The sequence below is a fragment of the Aquarana catesbeiana genome, linkage group LG02, assembly GCF_042186555.1.
Source record: "Aquarana catesbeiana isolate 2022-GZ linkage group LG02, ASM4218655v1, whole genome shotgun sequence".
Taxonomy (NCBI): Eukaryota; Metazoa; Chordata; class Amphibia; order Anura; family Ranidae; genus Aquarana; species Aquarana catesbeiana.
In genome coordinates this window covers 791,297,062-791,314,691 of record NC_133325.1, presented here as the reverse complement: position 1 = coordinate 791,314,691, position 17,630 = coordinate 791,297,062, and the positions used below count along the sequence as shown (strand labels likewise).

Here is a 17,630-nt window from a genome sequence, read left to right as displayed (position 1 = left end):
ATACCTTACAATCTCTCTCTATTCACGAGAATACCAGGTATGGAGGAACACATGGCCTGCTCCCATGTGATGGTGCCCAGGTCCAGCAGCCACTCAAAGGCCCAAGCACAATACCAGGGGAGCGAGGTCACCCCTTCCTCTGGATTGCCCACATAGCTGATCTCATTGCCAGCTGCAGAGGAGTAAGGAGCTGTGAGGAGGCACAGGTTGTTCTCCAGAGACTTGCAAATAATTGCAGGTAGTGTACATATTATACAACCAGAGGACAAACCTTTTATAACAACGAGTGAAGGAGTTGCACATTACAAGGGGAGTCCTAGGATGTGCTCAATATAAAACTCCTTGTCTTTAGTCTTCTTGACCAGGTCATATGTTGTAGCACATGTTGGTTAACCATGTCCCACCAGATGGACATCATAGGATGTCCTTGACTTTCAGTTGTAATATCAGGTTGATGCCTGCAGCTACAGGAATCATCCCAGTATTTTTATTTTTCAGTCAGGGATTTTCTTTTATGTAAAAGCCCTCCTAGTGGCCAATTAGCCGCCAAATTCCTTTTACAGGTGGGGGGAGGGAACATCACCCGCTGGAGCCTCTCGATTGGGGAACCCGGGATCCAATTTGGTGGTACCGCTGGGTTATTATATAGTTGGCAATGGACCAGATTGTCCCCAGCCATCTCCATGGTCCTGGGAGGCCGAAAGCAATGCCATGACGTCACTTCCGGTTTTGGCAGGCCTAAACACTGCCTTTTTTTGTTCTGGACAGCATGGGATCAATTGTATTTTTTTGATCTCATGCTTTCCAGGGTAGAGGAGAGATCTGGGGTCTTCTATAAAGAGGACCTGTCATGCCTTATTTCCATCACAAGGAAGGTTTACATTTCCTGCGATAGGAAAAAAAAAATGATCAAATAAAAAAGGAACAGAAAAAAAACCCCACACAAAACCAAAAATTTATAAAGGGCCCCTATCCCCTCGTGCAGAAGCAAACTCATACTCAAGTCACGCATGCATATGTAAACAGTGTTTGCACCACACATGAGGACAGTGCCATACCCAGGGCCATGGATAAGGGGGGTACCAACTGTCCTCCGGCACAGGTAGCAAGGTGAACGATGTGGGCAGGGAGGGTGATCAGTGCAGTGGGGTGGAGGGGGTACAATTACTGGAACTAATCCCCCCTTAGGTCTCTGCAGCTGCTGAAAATTTGTTTTGCTTTGTTGTCTTTCAGCTGCTGCAGAAAGAGCTATACAGGGAAGTGGTTCCAGTAATTGCCCCCCCACCACACCAATCAGCCTCTCTGTGCACCATACATTTCCCCCTGCTGTCCAGGCACCCCTACATGCCTCCCTCCTACCCCAACAATGCTGCCAGCCATCCCTACTCTCCTTCCCATCAGCACACAACAGGATCCTTCAAGATGGAGAATGGGGGGAAGGGTCCAGTAAATAGGTCATATTTACCAGCCCCTTCCTTTTACTGATTGAACTCAATGATCAGTCGGTACCGATTACTCACTGTGTTAATTCATAACTTGTCAGGGCTGGGCTCTTAGCGGCCCTCTTCTCTGTGCTCAGCTATCAGATAATTGTCAGGAATCTCATTGATTCCTCTGTGGCTCACCTGATCATCATCTGCTTGTCAGTCCTGCCTACAGCCAGCCCCTTCTGAATAATTAAACTGCCTTGTTCATTCCTTTCCTGCCTTCACCTGGTCAACATATCTGCAGTTTTGTTTTGTTCGTGTGAAAGAGTTTACCCGGCTGACGTCCCTTCTGGTTCCTGAGCCTGTTCTTCTGCCTCCAACTATGCTGATCTCTGGTTTCCCGATAACTGGCTTATTCGACTATCTGCTTTGGTTACCAATCCATGGCTTACGTTGACTACTTTTACTGATCTGTACTATTTTTACCATTACATTAAAGAGTGTGATTTTTTACTGCATTTCTATCTCAGTCTGATTCATGGTTCCTGACATAACTGAGGCATTGTCTGTATGGGGCCCTGTGTCAGGTTGTCGGTTTTGGGGCCCCCTGGTTTCTAACAGCAGCCCTGGTCATACCCATGGAAGTGATTGGGTGTTGCCTCCACAAAAAGCCCGACAGTTGTCTGAAAAAGCGCACACACGCGCATATGTGATAAGTGAACATAATCATACATTGTGCTAGAAATGCATCAGAAATCAAACAAAGCCACACAAATAAGTATACAAGTCCCATATAGTGATTAAAGTGCTTGTGCTTAAAATCTTCAGGATGAAACCGGTGCTCCACTAGTGCTCAATTCAGGTGCCCCACATGTATGTGCACTCACCCGGATGTGGACCAACTATTTTTAGTATGGTCACTTGAAAAATTAAATTTTTATACAATTTTTTACAATGAACTTTTTATATATAGACGGACCTAAATTTTTTTTTTTTTCACAGAGTTATTAAGTTACTGTCATATTTCATATGGTTTGATTTTTTTTCCTACACCTCTCCCCCCTCTACATCCAATATGAGGGTGCAGTTTTTAATTCAGCCACAAGATGGCATACACACACCATCTTGTGGCTAAATTAAAAACTGCATCCTCATATTGGATATAGAGGGGGAGGAGAAAAAAGAAAAAAAAAAAAAAAAAGAAGAAGAAAAAAACAACACAAACCATATAAAATATGACACTAACATAATAACTCTGGAAAAAAATAAATAGATAACTGTAAATTAAATAAAAAGTTAATATAAAAAAAATAGTATAAAAATGTAATTTTTCAAGTGACCATACTAGAAATAGTTGGTGCACATTCACTAGTGCTCAATTCAAGTGCCCCACATGGATGTGCACCAACTATTTCTAGTATGGTCACTTAAAAAAAATTACATTTTTATACAATTTTTTTAAAATTAATTTATATATAATTTACAGAATTTTTAAATTTTTTTTCCAGAGTTATTAGGTTAGTGTAATATTTCATATGGTTTGTGATTTTTTTATTTTTTTTTTGACCTAAACCTCCCTCTCTATATCCAATATGGGAATGCAGTTTTTAATTTAGCCACTATACTTGATGTGATTGTAGCCGTATTAGTGCAATTGTGACATAGAAAATTGAGTACTGTCCGTGATACTTTTTTATTTGCACGAACATACAAATTTTCAGGACAAGCTTTCGGGGTGTGTCCCCTTCTTCAAGGTCTGCTGAGTACTGCTTCGACCTTGAAGAAGGGAACACACCCCAAAAGCGTGTCCTGAAAAATTGTATGTTAGTGCAAATAAAAAAAGTATCACTGGTGTGCATGTGTGTATGTATGCCATCTTGTGGCTAAATTAAAAACTGCATCCTCATATTGGATGTAGATGGGGGGGAGAGGTGTGGGGGAAAAAAAAAATCAAACCATATGAAATGTGACACTAACATAATAACTGGAAAAAAATAAATAGGTAATTCCGTAAATTATATAAAAATTTAATTTAAAAAAAATTGTATAAAAATTTATTTTTTCAAGTGACCATGCTAGAAATAGAATCCACATCCGGGGTGAGTGCACATCCATGTGGGGCACTTGAATTGAGCACCGGATTCATTCTGAAGATTTTAAGCACGAAAAGTTTAATCACTATATGGGACTTGTATACTTATTTGTGTGGCCTTATTTGATTTCTGCATTTCTAAACACGATGTAGGATTATGTTCATTTTTGAGTTTTGCATGTAAGCGCACGATGGCATTGCAGCTGGTGTGAAGTACACAATACTACCACTGAGGGTTATCTAATACTTTTTCATTTTTGTTATTTATTTTATTCACAAGATCTGTGGTGCTAAATTAGAATTTTCATACATATTTGACAAATGGTGTGAAAATATCATTTTGACATGCAAAGCAGTTAAAGTAATCCATTACATACTAAAAAAAAAAAAAAAAAAATAGTAATAATAACAAAAAAAAAAACATTCAAAATGTGGTCTGTCACAAAGACTTGGATTAGGGCACGAAAGGGTAAAAATATAAAACACCGTCTGGTTGTGAGCGGACCATGTATTATATGTTTCTATACCCCCCAGATTTTTGCTCATTATCACTGCAATAATATAAAGAGAAATACGTCATATGAACTCACCCGATGTATCATGTAGATAATCCCTATTATTATTATCACTATTAGGACAGCTACAAAAATAGCAGCAGTGACACCTCGATGTCTTCCATATGGTTCATAATCTGTGATAAAATAAATGTAATTTAGAAAAATGTGACAAAGTATTTCTATACATACTACTAACATAGGCACATTTACACATTAGAAATATTTTTCTGACCTATTATACACTATTCCACAGGGGGGTGCCTGTGAGTGTGTACCGAGTGAACGTTACTCAGAGCAGCCGCTACAGGAGACTGTCTATTGCACAGCATGCCTGTACTTCCCACAGTCTGACACGTCCCCCCACCCAGCATTGCTGTGGTAAAGGGTTTGTTAACCCCACATGTGCAAATCACTGGCAGCCCCTCTATTATAGGCAGGCACAGCACAGCAAGTCTTTCATAAAAACAAGCGTTGTAAAAAATGATTTATGGCGATCTTCAGGGCTGGTCACGTGACTCGCGGCCGCTGTATATCTGATTAATTGGCTTCTGCAGGAGGGGCCGAGATCTCCCTCTTTCGTCAGCCAGGGAGATCACATGGCCACTCAGCCCCTCCCAGTAGCACTGGAGACCGGCCGCAAGTCATGTGACCACCCTGAAGATCACCCTAAAACTGTATTTACAATGCACATTTTTATAAAAAACACGTATACAGTGTGCTATGTCCGCCTATAATAGAGGGGCTGGCAGTGAATATTTTGTAAAAGTTTATCTATGTATACTAATAGAGTCGGGGATGGAAGGGGGGCGGAGACAGACAGGCAGGAGGAGGGGGGGGGAAGAGAGGAGAGCAGGCTGTGGATGATGGAGGAACGTACGCTGACCTCAGTGGTTAGGGCTCAGCAGCCCTGATTTTCATGGTCAGTACAGAGAGGGGGATACAGGAAGTGGCAGGTTCAGGGAGGTGTTTAGAGGAGGGGCAGATTACACAACACAAGCACAGTGCTGTTTAATCTGCTTCAAGGGACCAGAATCAGTTTTTTTGATAGATAGCGGCTTTCAGTAGAACCTGCTGTCTATCAACACAGAAGGGCACAGGGTGGGTGTAGCAGCCAAACTGACTGAAGTTCTGGAAGACCAAGCAGCTCACAGTTCCATAAACTGCCGAAACCATCACAGATCTGCTTTTGTGCTTAGCGTGTTCAGTTTAAATTTGCATAGAAGGGGTACCGGCAGCATTACCAGATATTTCCTCATCAAAATAAAAAACTGAAAAAAAAATGGATTTACCAGCTTATATATAAAAAACAAACAGCTAGCTTTAGTATTAAAGTGGTTGTAAAGGCAGAAGGTGCATTCCAAGCATTAAGATAAAAAGCCTTCTGTGTGCACCATCCCCCCTTATACTTACATGATGTCCATCTAGATCCAGCGATGTTGCAGGAGTGTCTCAGCATTCTGGGATTCTCCCTCCTCTTTGGCTCCCGCTGCTGTCAAACTCAGTCAGCCAATGAGGAGAGAAAGGGGGCAGGGTGGGGCCGGACCACGGGTCTGTGTCTGATTGGACACAGGGGGAGCTGTGGCTCGGCGTGGGTGCCCCCATAGCAAGCTGCTTGCTGTGGGGGCACTCAACAGGAGGGAGGGGCCAGGAGTGCTGGTGAGGGACCTGAGAAGAGGAGGATCGGGGCTGCTCTATGCAAAACCATCACACAGGGCAGGCAAGTATAATATGTTTATTTATTTTAATTTTTCTTTTGTTAAAAATAAACACGAGACTTTAGTATCACTTTAAGTTAGGGGTAACACACTTTAAATATACTATGTGTGTTAAATATACAATGTATCAGTCTGTATGGTCGGTGGTCATGTGACATCTCACCTGTATAATCCTCCATCAGGAGAGCAAAGAGAAGAGACAACAAGACACAATGTTACTATTCTGTGTCACACTCCCACTATGACCCCCCAGAGAAGAGGAGACAGGACCCCAATCTATAACACCCCCATACATGGAATATAACATGACCCCCCATAGTCACCAATACCTTCTGTTTCCAGCATTCTGATGAACATCGTATCATTGGTCAGCCGGTATTCCCGGATCTCCTCACTGACCGGGTTTGTGATCCTGACCCGGAATCTCCTCTCGGCGTCGTCTCTCTGCACACTGGGGATAATCAGCATCCTATTGTCATCTATCAGCCGGTATCTTTCAGGGAGAGGCTCCCCGTCCACCTCCCAGGTCACAGCGCTCTCTTCTCCAGAGAACTGGATGCTCACAGCCGTCTCCTCACCCAGCCGGCTGAAGTTACTGGAGATGTTGGAGATGAGAACCGGATCTGGAATTATCAAGAGAAGAAGTCACCAACACAGAGCCCAGATACATGGAATAGAGTGTTAGCTCATACACTGATCATTATTCAAGCAATCTCCAGCCCCTCCCTTACATTCAGTCCTCTGTATTTAATTTTCCCCATAGAGTACAATGGAGTATCTAGTATTAGTTAATCACACTCAACTGGACTTGTCCTGTAACGGTAAAGAGGTTTTACTACTCTTATGAGGAGCTTTTACAGCTACGAGTGTCAGGAACTAGGGATGCATAGAAATTTCCGATATAAAATTGTGTTTTTAGCACATTGCCGAAAGAAAAAAAATAGCCGATAATGGAGCCGGAAAATTGTGCATGTGCAATAGCGGTGTGCGCATCGACTTGTCACGTGCGTTCCTTGTGGTTAAGATGCTGGACTCGTGAGCACGTTCCCTGCGGACATTCCTCGTGGTTGAGACTTGAGGTGCAGTTGTGACTCGGGAGACGGCTGCATACAGGGCTGCATTGTAGAGTGGGCACCGTCCCTCCTGGATGGCTACTATTCGCCGGTGAGCATTCTCTAACTACTGACAAACAATCCATCTATTACTAATATATATATATATATATATATATATATATATATATATATATATATATATATATATATATATATATATATATATATATATATATATATATATATATATTTTAAACAAACTTTGCTATTGAAATAGAGATATTCAGTTGTATGTACTTGTAGTATTATAGTTAGTTCTACTAGTTCTTCTACTACTACTAAACGGCCAGGTAATTATTATTATTTTTAAGGAACTTATATTGCGCCGTCAGTTTAGATAGCATTCAGTTAGTATGTTATACTAATACTACACTGACAAGCGCATGACAGTATGCACGATGCAGCAATATACTACTGAATATTATATCTCAAAAATAGTATGCAATCAAATCAATAAATTCAATATATTCTTTGGTAGAAGTCAGATGTACTGCAGTGCATGGCAATGGAAAAAAAGATTGGTGGTTAGGTTTAGTTTTTTTTTAATTATTTTATAGCTGCCTGGGGTTTAGTTTTTTAGATTGATTTTAGTCCCCCCCCTCCCCCCTCAGATGTCACTCCCACTATAGATCATTCTATGCTATTCCTCTACGCTACCAGCAAAGGTGGACCAGGTCTGCAGTGTGGAAATATTTTAAAGTTTCTGATAAAGACCCCAAATTTGCAATCTGCAGTCTTTGCTCAACAGAAATTTCAAGAGGGGGTACAGTGCCAAGGCATTTTTCAACAGGTTTGATACACCACCTGAAAACACGTCATCCAGTTCAGCATACAGAATACAAGAAAACAGTACCGCTTCCAAAAAGTGCCTCAGGGCCAGGCTCAACACCATCTGTGGCCAGTCTTTGAAAAGGTAAAAAAAAATTACAGGTGACACAGTCCCAAAGCTCACGACATTAGAGATAAAATGATGGAATTTATTGCATTAGACAACCAGCCATTCTCTGTTGTGGAGGACATTGGATTCTGTAGGCTCATGCAACATATTGAGCTGCTTTACACAATACCAAGCAGACGCTACTTTGCAGATACCCGTCTACCTGAATTGTTTTGCAGTGTTAGAAAACACGTTCATGCTGGGCATGGATGAGCACTGGATTGTACTATTTTTTTATTCATAAAATTCATGATAATTAAAAGTCAAATATGAATAATAATAATAAACACAATTTTGAATTTTATATATCAAAAAAATGTTTATTTAAAAATAAACTGTGATTTTCGGCCTAGTGTATCTTCCATTTTCAGTTTTGACACCAAAATGTCCATTCGGTGCACCACTAACAAATACCCCCCAAATTACCCCTTTTTGGAAAGTAGTATTTAGTATGAGGTATGGTGAGTTTTTTTAAGTTGTACATTTTTCCTACAATTCTTTGCAAAATGAAGATTTTTTTTAAAAAAATTTCCCCACAAGATTGTCATAAGTTATTTCTCACACACAGCATATGCATACCACAAATTACACCCCAAAATAAATTCTAATACTCCTCCCGAGTATGGTGATACCACGTGTGAGACTTTTAGAGCCTGGCCACATTCAGGCGTTCTAGGAGAATAAATTACACTATTAATTTCTTGACTACCTATCACACTTTTGAAGGCTCTGGAGCACCAGAACAATGGAAATGCCCAAAAAATGACCCAATTTTGTAAAGCAAAATTGTATATTCTATGAGGCATAATGAGTCTTTTCAACATGTAATTTTTTTCCACAAGTTTTTTGAAAATGTGGAAAGAAAATGAAAATGCATTTTTTTTTAACACAAAGTTGTCAACATATAAGATATTTCTAACACACAGAATGTACATACCAAAAATTACACCCCAAAATATATTCTGCTACACCTGAGTATGGCGATACCACATGTGTGAGACTTTCACACAGCCTGGCCACATACAGAGGCCCAACATTCAAATAGCACCTTCAGGCGTTCTAGGTGCATAAATTACACATCTAATTTGACTACCTATTACACTTTTGTGAGACACTGATTAATGAGCCATGAATGAGCATGGATGAGCCATGGATGGGGATGGATGAGCTCTTATGTTGCACGGATGATCACTGATGTGGTACATATGAGCACAGATGTGGCATGGATGAGGCACAAATGAGGCATATATGAGGCATGGATGAGCACGGATGGGCAGAAATGGGCAGAGATCAGCGCTGTGGGCACTTCAGATCCAGCCCACAGCGCTGCTGCACCCGGCTCCTTCCATGTCCGGTTCAGCTCCTCCCCTCTCCTCGCACTGATTGGTACAGTGATTGAGGAGAGGGGAGGAGCTGAACCAGACATGCTGTGGTCTGTTGACAACTGATCGCTCCATCACTGAATGGAGCAATCACGTGGTAAAAGGCCGCTGTCATTTGCCCTTTACCTTGTTCTGTGACATGCCCCGTTCGGAGGACCAGACGGTCACGGACATTCCTGGGTGCAAACCCCAGGGGGTGCGATTCTGGGCGAACATCATATGACGGCCTCCCAGGGTTATCCGACCATGCTGTAGCCGTCATTCGGGTATGGCCTGGTCGGCAACTGGTTAAAGTGTTACTAAACCCAGTAATATGAAAATAGTTCATCTGCCCCCCCCAGTGCCCACAGCTTATAAATCTTTTTTACATTAAAATATTGCCACTATATACCTTTTTGGCTGATCTGTATACCACGGTAACATGATAAACTGCACAGTTTTTCCAGAGCTGTGTTCAGGTAGGAGATTTCCACTATATCTTGTATACACGCCCACATGTGTGATGCCAAGATCATGTGACCTGGCTAGCTCTGAGAACAAGGAAATGTTCTCTCCAGCAATAGAGACTAAACTGAGCATATGCAGGTTGGCTATTGCCTGTGTGTTAGCTGGCCTTCCCCAGATAGACAGTGCAGGGAGAGAAGGATCTGTGCATACAGGATCAAACAGCCTTGTTACACAATGCAGCGGATTAACCCCTTAAGTTCCAGAGTCAGTATAACAAGCATTCTATTGCTGCATATACAGACAGATTTTACTGTTGTGGGTTTAGTGACACTTTAAATGTTATTGAAACAAAGAGTATTAGGTCTTATTTAATTGCCATCTTGTTTGATAACTGAATGTTCAGGGGTTGTAAATCTAAAATAAAAAGTTTGTCAGAATTAGGCACGTGCAGTTTGTTTTGTAACTAATTTGTTTTCGGATGAAATTCGCAATATTCATTGGAAGCATCTGAATTAACGAAAGACTCTTGACGAATGCATACGAAAACTAATTTTCAGAAAGAACGAAAACCCGAAAGAATGAAATTCCAAAATAACGAAAATCCAAAAAGGACAAAAAATGGTTCAATCTACGAGTTTAACGAATCAATTATATTCGGATAATTTTCTTTATCTCCATTTAAGATTTTTTATTTGAAACATAGCTCTTGTTTTTTCTTCCTAAAGGGAAGTCCGGATTATTTTGAAAATGTTTCTGGTACAAAAAGTTCATCTTCCCCGTGTCTCTCAACTAAGTACTTGACATCTCTTTGTACGATTCTTGCCTTGAAAAACTATTGAGGTAGGCTTTCATTTAATAGAGAGTATCGCCCTTTTGCCTTGTGGCTTCTGGTAAACATCTACTGACTTTTTACCTACTTACCTTTAATTCAGATGGACTTTGGATCTTCCCAGTCTATTACCCTTCCCTATGGTGCTCTCAAATGGTCCCATATGCTTTTCCACAATTATTGATGATTGCAACTTTGAAAAAATCTTTTCAAAAGGTTGGTACCATGATCTGAATACGCTTTTTGTCTATTGCCCTCAGTCCACTATGTAATTGTATTGAATTGTTTTTTTGTGTTTGTATTTTCTAAATTCCTTTTTCGGATATATATTTTTCTATTTTAGTGATCAATCTACATACACAGTGTTTATTGTAATAGAATCTCTTGAAGAAGCCGCAAAAGGTGAAACACGTAGAGATACAATTACACTTTTGTTGGTATTTGTTACTGATCTATTGTGGAATTCTTATATTTTCATTTATGATTTTTTAAATATAAATACATTTTCTATTTTTCTAAATTCATTGTCTTTGTAAGCGCTTGAAAAGTCCCAATTCCTCTTTTCCATGTTTTATTTAAAAATAAGGGAAGTGGTGCCTTTATTGAGTCTTTCCAACAGACTAGCACTATAATAATATTTCTCTTTTGTGATACATTCGCATAATTTTGTTTTTCGTATTTTCTATTATAATTCAATTATTAGCTATCATTATAAATGTTATTATAATAAACTATTAAATTATAGGTATTGGAATTTCCTTTCAAAGGCTAAAGTAACCGTTAGCGAATGTAACGGATAGGAATGCATCCAAAGTTATGAATAATCCGAAGTAACAAATGCCGTTCATAACGAATGATCCGATAAACAAAAAAAAAACAAATGTAATGAAAACAAACACATTTTTGGGTAGTGCACATGTCTAGTCAGAATCGTGATCTTTATTTTATAAGCAAAAAAACGGATTCTCATTTTATCCAGAATCGTACAGCTCTAGTCCACACCATAGGTGTGTGCAGCCTATTGCATTATGGTTTGCACCCCAGAACACAAACACACATACATGTATATCAGCAGAGCAGTGGACGGTGTAAGGAGTTCAGTGGATGGTGTCAAAAGTTTTTATTATTTTTTTACAATTTTTTTAAAATTTTTTCACATTTTTTATAGCAGCCCTGTTGGTGGGCTTGGTAACATTTAAAAGAATGTAAACGGACATCTGATGTCTCACTTGAGACAGAGAAAGGGACTAAGGACCGAGATTCTCCAGTCCCTTTCTCTGCAGCCTCAGCTGCACTAGACAGTGACTGAATGGGAAGTGCTCTATGCTGAGTGGCTTCCTGTTTATTCACAAATTGAAGCTTAGTTTATTATGCTTCAGTTAAGAATGAACACAGGAGTGATCAGTACAGATCACCCACTGTGTTTACTCAAAAAAAGAAAGGGGATGATTAATGACGTATTTACTGGCCCCTTCCCCCGCTCTCCATCCTGAAACACCCTCCGCAGCATCCGGTGGGAGAGGAGAGGAGGGAAGCCGAGGGGGGGAGACAGGGGGCGCCAGGAAGAAGTGGAAATCAGCACCACATGAGGTGATTAGAGTGTGCCCAGGCACACCTGGCATACCCTGTGCCTATGGTCCACACTAATCCACTTGTTTTCTGTTTTACCCTTTAGTGCCCACAATGGGGACACGATGCCCACACCCCTCCAGTGTTATACTGAGGAGGACAGATGGGGAGATATCAGTGGGGAATACTGGAAATCTGTTATATGAAGAACTCATTTCCTCTCCTCACTCATCCTGTATAATAGACACTTCTTCCCCCATAGAGTACAATGCAGTGTAGAGAAGTGTGATGTAGTATATGGACTCTTACCCAGAACACGGATCTCTGTAGAGGACAATAGATAATCCTTATCACTGTAAATGTAACACCAGGTCTCATACACACAGGAATCATCCTTCCTGGCAGATGTCAGCTTCCAGCATCCGCTCCCTGTGTGCAGTCGGATTCTGGAGTCATGATAATTAGTGAAGTTGTAATGCAGGTAATACTCGATCATCGTCTTCTCCTTCTCTCCACACTTTCTGTACAGCTCCATTTTACCTTTTTTAAGGGGACATTTCATATTACAGTCAGTGATGTCTGATCCGCTCTGTACATACACCGTTCCTGATGACACCGATATGATCATCATATACAGGAGACCTGGGAGGAGAAGACAGATCAGAAATGAGAACTTTCACAGTGTCACTAAATTCCATCTGTAATTTCTGGTATAATGAATATGAACAGAAGCAAGAAAAACATAAAAGTCCCAGCAGAGAAGAGGAACATAAGCATAACGATCATCTCAAAGCCTCATCAGCTCCAGTTCTTTTCACACTGAGGAAGTTTTCAAGTGTTTTAGCGCTATAAATAGCGCCTGTAAAGAGCCTAAAAACTGCCTGCCATGCCACCCCAGTGTGAGACCCCGAGTGTTTTCACACTGGGGCGGTGCGCTTGGAGGACGTTAGGAAAAGTCCTGCAAGCAGCATTTTTGGTGCTCCCAAAACACCCCTGCCCATTGAAATGGAAAGCACTTTGGAAGTGCTGCAACACGGGTGCTTTTAACCCCCTTCAAGTTTAAAAGTGCAACACTAGCAACGGGAAAGCGCCGCTAAAATGATGGTAAAGTGCTGCTAAAACATGGATGAGATAGTTTGGGGGTGGAGGAACTTGACTGGCCCGCACAGAGTCCTGACCTCAACCCGATAGAACACCTTTGGAATGAATAAATGTGTAGACGGTGAGCCAGGCCTCACACATGCTCTTCTGGAAGAATGGTCAAACATTCCCATAGACACACTCCTAAACCTTGTGGATGGCCTTCCCAGAAGAGTTGAAGCTGTTATAGCTGCAAAGGTTGGGCCAACTCAACATTGAACCCTACGGACTAAGACTGGGATGCCATTAAAAGTTCATGTGTGTGTAAAGGCAGGCATCCCAATACTTTTGGTAATATAGGGTCTTTTAACCACTTAAGGACCAGGCCTTTTCTGGCACTTTTTGTTTTCAAGTAAAAATCTGTATTTTTTTCTGGAAACTTACTTATGCCAATTACACATGGGCTGAATGTTGGCCGACATTGGCCGATTCAATAAAAAATGGCCGACATTCCGCCTGTGTATCTGGCAGCCGGTCCGACAGAAGCCGGCTGTTTTGGCCGGCTTCTGTCAGACGAGCATGCTGGGAAACCAGCAGCCAACCGGCTCCTGATTAGCACTGACTGGAGTGTTCTTGCCCGGGGGGGGGGGGGGGGGGGAGTCATAACAAAATAGCTCAGCAGGGGAGATCGCTGTACTAACATTGAAAAAGAGCTGCAAAAATCCCAAAAAATTTTTTGAAAAAAAAAATACACTTTACTGAATTATAAAAAAAATAGAAAAATAAAAAAACACTATATAACCCAATTTTTTGGTAAAATACAAAAGATGATGTTACACTGTGTAAATAGATACCCAACATGTCACAGTTTAAAATTGTGCACACTTGTGGAATGGCGACAAACTTCAGTACTTAAAAATCTCCATAGGCAAAGCTTTAAAGAGGTTTACAGGTTACCAGTTTAGAGTTACAGAGGAGATCTAGTGCTAGAATTATCGCTCTCGCTAGAATGTTTGTGGTAATAACTCACCAATTACATATGCGTGTGCAACTTACGTATGTGTTTACTTCTGTGTGCAAACGAGGGATAGTGGCGCATTAAATACATAAATAAGAATTTTTTATACTGTCCCTTTATTTTTTTAGATCACTTTTACTTCTTTTAAAAAGGAATGTAAACATCCTTTGTAATAGCAGGAAGGAATTGTTAACAGGTCCTCTTTATGGAGAGATCTGGGGTCTATAAGGCTGCTTTCACACTGGAACGGGCGAGCGATGACGGTAAAATGCCTCTATTTTTAGCGGCGCTTTACCGTCATTTTTTACCGAGGTTTTCGGCTGCTAGCAGGGCGCTTTTAACCCCCATTAATGGTCAAAAAGGGGTTAAAACCCAATGGGAAATAAATTTAAAAAAGAGCTAAAAAAAGTCCTGGGTGGCTTAATGCCAACGTAAAAATGCATATAAAAAGCAAAGGAGAAGGCCTGCAAAAAATACAAGGCTGAGGGGGTCATCGTCAGCATTCCAACTTTACAAAGAAAGCAATAAGAAATTCAATGGTGCAATCAAAGCAGCCAAGGTAGAAAAATGAAAGGCACATAGTGGAGGAGAGTAAAAAAAAAAATCCCAAGAAATTTTTTAAGTATATAAATAATAAGAAAGGGAGGCCAGATCATATTGGCCCATAAAGGATGAAGGGAATCTGGTTACAGAAGATGGAGAGATGGCAAAGGTTCTGAATTTATTCTCAGTCTTCACAAAGGAAACTGGGGGGGATTCCATAACCAAGTCTGCAATGTTTATCTTTATAACACATCACAGGAAGCACCCTCATGGCTAACAGAGGATAGAATTAGAAATAGATTTGAAAAAAACTTAACATTAATAAATCACCAGGACCAGATGGCTTGCATTCGAGGGTCCTTAACCCCTTGCCGACCACCTAACGCAGATATACTGCGGCAGAATGACACGGGCAGGCAAAATCATGTACCTGGTACGTGATCTGCCTCCCCAGCGGCTTGTAGATTCCCGTCTTAGGCTGGGGGAGAGAGCCTGCTTGCAGTGTAATAATTTGCTCGCTGTGAAGTGGAGGGATAATAAGAATGTTTTTGTTCTCACCTCCCTTCATGCAGACATGACGGTCCAAATTACTACGGCGACTGGTGTTGTGGAGAAACCCCTCTGTGTCCACGAATATAACCTTAACATGGGAGGGGTCCCTGGTTAGGAAACTGGGTCATCAGGAAGTTCGGGCTTAATTCATTTTCTCCAGGGGCGTATTGGCTTTGAGGCTCTTCTTCCCTACCAGGTCTATCTACTTCACCGCTTGACGGTATAAGCTTATCTGACTCACCGCCAACAGCCTGTGAGTCCACCACCTCTGGTAAGGGCATCATATTTTTATTTGCTTGAAGTTATGAAGTTATGTTTGGAGAAGATAACATCCTGCATGTTGATATGTCTCTAACACTGATGTAGAAGTATTTACAAAGTTTGGAGTACCAACAGTGTTACATCTGTACTTTTATGAGTCTATACTCTGTACATGGACTATAAGCTTATCACGTTATACCCATATGTTATACATTACATATTTTATTAGTTGGTTATGACAAATATGCGGTACTGTCTATCCCATTTACCGTATTTCACTCATGTTTATATTAGTGTATCTATATGATTTTTAGGACCATTCTGGTTGATCCTATTCTTCCCATTTATTTTATTTTACACATTTTTGTTTTTCAATTTTGATGTCACATTTAGTGTGATTCTCTCACCTTGTTGGTCACCAATATAGTTCTGTACCTTCAGACATACTGGCTATATTTTTTAAGATTTAATGAAAGAGAAAGCCTTTCATGGCAAATGGGAAATAAAATCAAATATATGCAAATTTAGGGGTTTTGAAAAAATTACTTAAAAGCTTCTTCTCCTTTGCTTTTTAAAGGTCAATTTGGGACCTAGCAGGGCTGTCCTTCCATTTGGGGGCCTTTGCGAAGTCACTTCTGAAGCCGAGGGATAACCATTATTCTACACTGGTTGGTCAGCCGACAGCCAGTGCGTTTTTATCCAAAAGATACAATTTGCTGCCTCATCCAAAATTGGATGCCTGTGCATATTTATGCATATATCTTTCATTTTTGAAAACCTTTTACTGGTATGTATGGTGGACACTGTGGGATGCTGGGTTGCTAAATCTCCTTTTGTTCATATTGTTACATTGCGCAAATTATTTTCATTTGTTGTTTCAGAATGTATCTCCTACATATATGATTTTTTTCTCTCTGCAATACGCCTCTGAAGAAGGGACACCGTCCTGAAACATGTCAGGCTTCTAGAGAAAATATCCTATTACAAATGTAAGTATACAAAAATTACTATATGAAAGCAAATTCTATTGTATAAATACTTTTGTTGAGATTCATGTCTAATGTATCTTGTTTTTATGCTTCTCCAAATAAAACATTTTTTTATCTAATTCAATCGTATGGTTCGCCTATAAAGTCCCATTATACTGGGGGGTATATAAGCTCCCTGATGCAAGGGTCTTATTTTTTTGTACCTTCAGACATACGAACCACAATATTTTTGTGGTCACTTATTATATATAGTTTTGGATGACACATTCTTGCCAGTTTATGTATTACTATCACCTAGTGTGATCTTGCATTTACTAATGCAGATTCCCAGCACATCTTATTAGCACCGCACATTGTTGTTTCACAAAGTCCACAAAGAAACAAAAAACAAATAAACGTCCTCAGGGCCGGATTTGCCACAAGGCCACCGAGGCCAGACCTCGGGGCGGCAGTGGTGCAGGGGCGGCGCCGCTCCCCCCTTAAAAAGGACATTCAACATTACAACCGTACTGGTGACCCCACAATAGGGATGAACCTTTTCCGTGAAAGGGAATTTAATAAGACACGCGGCCAGTCACTAAAATTAGAAGAGAAGCAGTTTAACCTTAACCACTTCAGATCCGCGCTATTAACATTAAATGCAGATGGAATTAAGCCAATATACATATCCTCAGAACACATCCATGTGACATCTTTATTTGGGGGTTTAACCCATGTTCCAAAAAAGGGGGGCACTAAGGAAATAAGGAAGAGTATAAATGTGGTACCAAATGTGTCTGGCACCATTCATATGCATTTAGTTGGACAAAAAAGATACAGTAAACAGGAGGGGTTATGTAAAGATATTACCATATATAAACTAAGCGACAAAATGGAAAAAAAACATACAGCTCCAATTTAGAGCAACATTAAGTCACTTCAGTAATAATTTTAAATCATGTACAGAAAAAGGAAGCTGTTCCTGTCTGTAAGATCTCGCATACCTGAGCCCTTAAGACCTCCATAATAGGGGTCCTACGTATCTGGCAAACGGCTTTTTCTATCATTTCTTGGCTTGTGAAAATATAATGAAGTTCATATTCCGTATTTGAAGGAAGGATTTTGTTTTCAGTGAAAG

The 17,630-nt window shown here is 40.5% G+C and overlaps 1 long non-coding RNA gene across 1 annotated transcript in view; it reads right to left on the bottom strand.

The window, feature by feature from the left end:
• The window catches only part of LOC141130138 (uncharacterized), an 875,833-nt gene that overhangs the window by 499 nt on the left and 857,704 nt on the right, over positions 1-17,630 (bottom strand). The window lies entirely within an intron of this gene.